Genomic DNA, 8,003 nt, shown 5'->3' with positions numbered 1-8,003 from the left:
TTCTATCTAAATACAATATAGCATGTCCTGACTGCGGGGTTTTGGAAACAAATTAAAACGTACAGCTCTGTTATCACTTCCAACATAAATGAAGACAGAAAACTAAACAGCAGTGACGTTTGTAGGGTTACTGAAGTTGGGCTAGCTGGTATATAATGATGTGCTACGTGACCGCTAGCGACACAGCTATGTTAGCATGATATAAACAAGCTAACTTTTTTTCCACTCGATAAAAGTTAACGTGAGTGTTCTCGGTGGTCAGGAACAAATGTAATCGCATGGCAGGATGCTGTAAAAGGACCAAACTTCAGCCAGGAGAACAACTGAGATAATCCATCCACAATACGAGGTTAGTCATTCATATACTGCTGCATGGGCTGGGCTGTAGTTACATCCTAAGGTTTTAAAAACTGAGCTTAAATAAATGATTAGCGGTAATAAAAGCCGAGGGAGGTCAACAGTGATCACTGACTGTTTTAGGAGCTTTTTGAGATCAAATAGAAGAAAATACAAAACATTAAACATGTTAACAACACAAAAGCCATATTAAACGCAGACTACTTTAGATCACTAAACGACCGGATAGAATGACAACACAAATATGTAGAGAGGAAAAGCAACGCTTTGTAGATCCTCCAACAACAGCAACTGTCACAAGATTCATGAAGAATGAAACAAGTGAACTCCCTAAATGAGAACGATGCTTTAACACTGTAACTGACAGAAGAGACGTCTTTGGCCGTGTCCACACTGAGATCTTTTTCTCTCCGTTTTGTCCTTCTGTCCACAGTGAGACACTGTTTTTGGTGAAGGAAAACTGAGCTTTTTGAAAACGCTCTCCAAAGCGGATAAATCTGAAAGCGCTGTTTTTCGTGTTGCAGTGTGGACTGCAAAAATGGAGGCTTTGGAAAAATATTACGCATTTTAGTCCTATGATGCAGTCATGTGACCTATTCAACTAAGATGGCAAAACTTCATTGTACAGCAGTTCTTTTGTTTGCTCTCAATTGTGACAGCCTCATTAAAGATTAATACCAGTTTGTACATGCTGCAGTTGGCTCCAGATAAAACTCGGCACTTTTCCTCGACATTTCGCCGCAACGTTTCAAAAAGCCGGAAAGTAAACAAACGGCAGATGGAAATCAGGCAGATCGAATCGTCTTACTTTTCATGGATGTGCAGTACAGGAACGTAGTGTTTTCAGTGTGGATGAAAACGACTGACAACGATAGTGTGGACACGGAGCGTTTCAAATTTATCTGGATTAATGTAGACGTAGAGGTGTATATGACACATCAGTTCTAAGTTGTAAGTTATTGTTGTTGATGTGATTTCATTACATCAATGATGTGATTTCATTACATCAACTTGTCTTAATGTTGGTTTAAAATGGAGCACTGTAACAAAAAATAATTTCCCCCAGGGATCAATAAAGTATTCTGATTCTGATTCTGATTCTGATGAAATGTCTTCACATATTGTACTTTTCGTGCATCTTTTAAATGTCATGCCATGGGCCTTCTACTTGATGCTACAAGGTACAAAATCAATGAGAAAAGCTAAAATAATGTATATGTGGCAAAATCACAAAAATAGGCAAGGGCAAAGCTATACGCTATATTATGCTATATTTTCATTCATTATGTCATCACTAATCATTACTAATATGACTGGACACTACTACAAAGAGATTTGCCTGAATCATAGAAGTTGTGGTCTTTTTCTGCACAATGTGGCAAAAGCCAGTTTTAAAGGGTTTTTTATGTAGTATCCACAGCAGCAGCAGCAGTGTTACCAGTCACAAGGAGTTCCACTGCAGTCACACTGCTTCAAAGTAAAAAGAGCCTTTTGCAGGCCAGAGCATCTGATCCTTGTGCGCACTTCCACCCTTCGATCACCGCGACAAGCAAAGAGGAGAGGGCGACTTGGCTTCTCGCTGCTGCCTAACACTCTGCAGTGCAAACAAGAAAGAAAAAGTGCAAAAGTTACCATTATAGCACGTCACACATCTTAAACACCCTGCTCGATCTCCCTCTAACTCTCCTCCTGGGAGTGGAGAACCAGAAAATGTGCCAAAAGCTACAGAATAAATAACAGAGCTGTAAGGAGGAGGGGGCTCTCTTCAAATGAATGCTAATTCTATTCACACCCACCATCCCCGCACCCCACCACCAACAACTTTGTTCACATATTGATGCGCACTGCAATCAACTTCAATGGCACGAGCCATCTTGTGGGAAGAGAGAGGTTGATCAAGCGAGGGAATGGGGGAGAGAGAGAGCGAGAAAGTCAGAAAAGAGGGGGAAAGTGAAATAGGGGTCCCAGATTATTTCTTCACTGGAGCCCAACCACTGCTTTCATTAGCCCCTCCATTAATTAGCCTCCTTGAGCTCATTTGCAAGTCAATGGCTGTGGCTCTAGGACCAGCAGCTTTGAGCCACAGCGGCTTTGAGCCACAGCGCCCCTGTGATCTCTGGGTCCTCCAGCCCCTCCACCCCTCACACACTGGATGCAAGCCTTCCTGACAATTAGTACAAAAGAGATTCATGCTCCGTATAGCCAATACATTATTCATATTTTCTCCTCACTTAAATAAATCATAATGTTCTTGAGGGTTTTACTTAAACAACATGCTTTCTCTCCTTCTCTGTCTCCCAGCCACAGCCAACTCACTTAGCTAACACACAAATGAAATTGGTTTGCAATGACCTTGCCCCGTATTTGGGTCACTTCCTCAACAGTGCAAGACAATCAGACACCCCACCCCCCCAAGATCATCGTTATAGCTCATGGAAACGAGGACAGTTTGTCCACTAGTCTCCTCTGTCATCTGTAAAAGGACAGATCAGACTCTTTGCGTTTAACTTCTAAGAATTCCACCGTTTCAGATTCATCGAAACAGCCTCCCATTTTTATTATGCAAAATAGGTTTTGATGCTTCCAACTAATCAGCCCCTTTTTCCCCACCACAAACGCCCGAGTTGAAAGTCCTCCTGAGTTCTGAGCGCCGAGGCTTCGTCTGGAGGATCGTGGGCCTCGACGCCTCTTATGTCCTCCACATTGATCTGTTAGCAGTGTTGTGCTGGACCGGTGCAGTCTGGACAGAGCAGAGAAGCTGTCTCAATGATTTAGCAGCCCTTTGTACTATTATTCATCTGACTGGAGGGAGTCAGTGTCCAGCTGAGGGCCTGCATCTTTTATGACCATTTGCACTCCATTCAGACAAGGGTACTTCCATAGAATACTTTTGAGACCCACAGCACATGTATATTGATGTACAGTATGTGGCTGCATATTGGTTTTGAACATCTTTATTTCATTGTGAAAAGGAGACGCTTTGCTATGATAACATGTGAATTTCTCGGGTTACCTTTAAATGGTCTGTCTTGTCTTCTCCCTACGTGGCAGTGCTATTATGAGACAGATGCTGTCATATTTCCCAGCACACTTGTCACATTAGCTAATCCATTGGCACCTGCCCGACCACTATCTCTTTTTGCAGCTAACTCGTTTGGAAAATTAACGCTGTTCAAGGAACAGAATCCATGTTCCCTCTCAGAAGTTGCTCAGCCTCATTGTGGCTGTTATATTTTGTGCGTTACCCCAGCATCAGGAGATCTGAAGCTTCAGGTAGAGACAACTAGCCTGTCAGCATAGTGCAGTTAGCCAGCTGACAATATGTTTATTAGTCAGCCCAAAGACAAGATAGGAAGGCTCTGAGGAGAGCGGATGCTCAGGTCCTTTTAACTCTACTCAGGCTACTGGACCAGCTGAAGTAATATATAAAGTTAGGCTTCAGTAAATGATGCAAACTGTCAGTATAAATGAGTGCAAATATAAAAATGAAAGTAATAAATTGAAAGGACTACTTCACATAAAAATACCTCAAAAAAACTCATCACTTCTACTTGGTCTCTTCAGAAAGGTTGTTCCAAAGCTTGGTGCTGCTGAGGGGAGGTGCACGGACGTAAGTGCACGGATCCCCACCTAAGAGGCTGAGGCTCATACTGGGTGAGCTTTTCTGTTATTTAGCTTGAAGGAAAACACAGAAATGGTTTCAAAGTGATCAGAAAATTGTTGTGATGTGATTTGCTAAAAAAAGGAATCCTGGCTTCTTGCCTAGTTGGAGACAAATACATTTTCATGTATACTAGAGAGAATGAGTTACAGCTGTCAAACTTGAATTACTTTGAATACTTTTTCTAACCCTAGAAAGAAGTTACAGAGGTTTCAGGTTTATCTTTCAGGAGAAAATCTTTTGCATCCCCTTCAGGCTGTCATATTTTTTATTCGGTTTTGCTTTTTTTTCCACTCACGATTTCATTTTCTTTTAAGTGTCTTTCAATTCAAACCACAATTCATGTTTAGGCACTGAAAAAATTATACTTGGTTAAGTTTTAGTAAAGATTTAATTCCACTGTTGAAACACTGGTAAGCCTTCATAAAAGCAGGCGTCGCTGCATAAAGACATCTTCATACTGGAGACACAGCAGCAGCTTCAACAAAACTTCTTTATTTTTCACCTTTGGAATCCAGGCTGGCCCTGTGAACCGCAGAGTTCCCAATAACCAGGATGAAGGTGGTCTGAGGGGGGAGGCCATGAGGACCTGAGAGGGGGGCTGAAACAGGTAAAAGGTGGTGCTGGGGGCTTCTTTAGAGAGCTAATTTCTAGATAGAAAAAGGGGAATACCAGTACTTTCACCCCCTCGATCCAATTAGTAGAAGATTCCTCCTTCTTCAGCATTTATTACACCTATTCAGTATTCGGGATGCTGCAATCAGTTTTCCATAACTAGGCTGCACAAAGAGCAAACGCTCCATTTGGTGTGATTTGTTGCCCCGCTTGACCACTTCTTTGTCTCAGCCGGGCTGCCTAAGCGCTGTGGAATGGGGCACCCCTGCTGTTTTATCAAGTCTGCTGAATCTGTAATGAAATAAGTGAGGGTGACAGTGACACGAGCGGGAGGGGAAGCGGAGATACGAGCAATAGAAGGCCTTATTTGAATCATTTAAGCAAGATGCAATTACAGCTGTGCCCAATGTGGAGGAAACAGCCCATTTTAAAGGCAACACAAATCAATGGGCACAGCGTTGGTGATGTGTTTGACAGAAGTGCCTGTTAGTGGAATATGGTTGCTCTCAGGGATCATTAGACACCCTGCAGACAATAACATTATCACCAAAAGAGAGGAATGAAAACAAAGAGCAGTGGGAGTTGAGCAGGAGCCATTGGGCCATCTGTATGATGGTCCTGAACCGTCTTACCGAGACAGGAAATGACACTTGGTTTGCATGTTTTGAATACGCTCACATTCTTTTGGCAGTTTTGCACATTTTAAAGGATATCTGCACATTTTGCTTTTCCCAAAGTGCTCAGTGTGAATCTTAGACTTCATATCATGGACAACAGAATCACAATACTATGCCAAATAAATGCAACTTGCAATTAAAGTTTACATATCTGAGAATGACATTTACACTGCCCATGTGGAAAAGATATTTATGAATCTTACAAAGTTTGTATCTGTCTTGTGTGAAACTTGTATGAAAAGCATACAAGGGTGAAAACACATATAAGATCCCTTGAAAAATTACTTAATGAAACTTGTATGTTTTGGATGCTTACTAAAACGATATATGAAAGTAATGAGAAAGTGGCCACTTTCATGAGTAAATCATGTAAGTTTTTACTATTTCTTTTCCATATGGGTGGTAACAAATGTGCCAAATGGTCCATTTATTTTTTTCCTCAAAATTCGCTTTTTATCCGTTGTATCAGGTGCTTGGATATAGTATGTCTAATGCATGTCAAGCTTTACTTAATCTCTTTCACAATAATGTTCCATCTTTTTGTTTATCGAAGTACTGTGTTTCCATTATGCTAATTTATGATACGACCTATAGATCTTGTTAAATTTTTCCACTGTTTCTTTTACTTTTACTTAACAAGCCATCACTTGACCCAGCTATCTTACCTAATTAGAGACCAATGTACAAACTTCCTTTCTCTAAAATTCTTGAAAGAGTTGTTGTAAAAGAGCTAACTGGTTTATCTGAAGACTTTCAGGATTCAGAACTCATCGCAGTACAGAAAGAGCACTAGTGAAAGCTACGAATGATCTTCTTATGATCTTGGACAGTGGATTCATCTCTGTGCTTGTTCTGCTAGACCTCAGCGCAGTATTTAATACTGTTGACCACAATAGTCTACTACAAAGGTTATAACATGCTATAGGGATTACAGGTATTCTGATGCAGTGGTTTGAATAACATCTGTCTAACTGACTCTGATTTGACCAGACTATGTCCTGCACTGTGTATATTAAACAAACTGACAGTTTTCTTGCAATATCTCTAAAATTACAGATATTTTTAGAAACAAACTTTTTCAGAGTAATGCTGAACAAGTAGACTGTTGCAAGTCATTACTATCAAGTTGCTCTAAAAGCTCCCTGAAAGCCCTCAGTCGATCCAGAATGCTGCAGCAGGGAACGAGAGACCATATTTCTCCTATAATAGCTTTTTATTATTGGCTCCCAGTTAAATCTGGAACCAAATTTTAAATGCTTCTCCTCACATATAAAGTCTTGAATACACACAGCTGTTATATACCAGAACAAGCAAGGACTGAAGGTCTGTTCCTAATATGTTTGAGCAATTAGAGGTTAAGGAAGATTCTCAGTGTCAAAAATGTATATAAGAGAGTGGTGCACCTGATTATGTTTGAGGGCTTCATGCCATCCAAGCCTTGGGTCCTCGTGTTTCTTGACACGCTTTTCAACATGAGTAGTTCAGGCGTGAGCTTCCTCCCCACTCTTTTAATCCACTGCCACATTGTGACTGCTGCATCCCAACATCCCCCATTGCCACTGCAGCCTTACAGCTCATTGATGGGGCCACGTCCATGTCCCCACAATAAAAAGTGTGGCCCCCAACTGCAGACTCAGCAGCCCCAGTCTGCCAGCGCTGGGTAGCCTACGCAGCCCTCATTCAAACCTGCATGTCAGGCCACATCTCCTGACACCGGGCCACCTGACATTAGTGCCACAGTGAGTAAAACTGTCTTATTCCCTTGTAATCTAAAGTGTGCGTGTTAGTCCCCATAGGGAAATAGTTCCTCTGCATTTAACCCATTCACCCAGTGAAGCAGTGGGCAGCCGCCAGTGCAGCGCCCAGGGAGCAGTGTGTAGGGACGGTACCTTGCTCAGGGGTACCTCAGGGTAGCCGTTCAGTGGAATCGAACCCCCGACCTTCCGATCATGGGGCCACCACTCTACCTACTGAGATATCCCTGCCTAGTACATCATCTACATCAGCCTCAATCAGTTTGTGGGTTTAAGGCCTGAATAAGTCTGACTCAAGTTTGCATATAAGTAAATTCAGTATTCTGATTTTGAACTGGGAAGTGATCGTTTTTATTCCTGAGCTTTAGTTTCTGTGTTTTTTGTTCATGAGCTTGCCAACGTAAAGACTGTATTTTGTGTTTCTGAGCCAGTGAGAGTCTATATTTTGTTTTTCAACTGATAAAATCGTTTTTGTGGTTTCCACATGTGACCATCTTCAGCCAAGCTTACCTAAGGTTTTCCATCACATTGATCTCCGGCCATACCACCAGCAGCATCAATGTTGCATTATACCACATGATTGTATGTCTCCCTGCTCCGTGCTCCTGGTTTTCACTTTCTCTGGCCCTGCCCTGTATCTGTTGTATTTTACGTGGCATTAGAGCTGATTTTTAAAAGTATTCTGCCTTCCACACAGCTGCTCTATGACACTTTATGTGTTTATATGCAGCTTTGTGTAGCACTTACGTGGAGTTATATACAGTACCAATGGATAATAACCAAGGTAAGCCACAGCTCGTGAAGCCACAGCTCAGTAAACCTTCCGGGTTTTTTTAAACTTGTTAGAGATTAATTTCTCCAGCTTACCGATAACAAAGTTTTAGCCTGCCTGCTCTGTTCGGCTGTAGAAGCAAGAGACTGAAAACTGGAGCTGGTACT

Source organism: Mchenga conophoros, linkage group LG12 (genome assembly GCF_057382185.1).
Source record: "Mchenga conophoros isolate Kocher_MC1m ecotype Shallow Benthic linkage group LG12, M_conophoros_male_GT1.1, whole genome shotgun sequence".
In the NCBI taxonomy this organism is placed as follows: domain Eukaryota; kingdom Metazoa; phylum Chordata; class Actinopteri; order Cichliformes; family Cichlidae; genus Mchenga; species Mchenga conophoros.
This window is presented reverse-complemented; position numbering follows the sequence as displayed.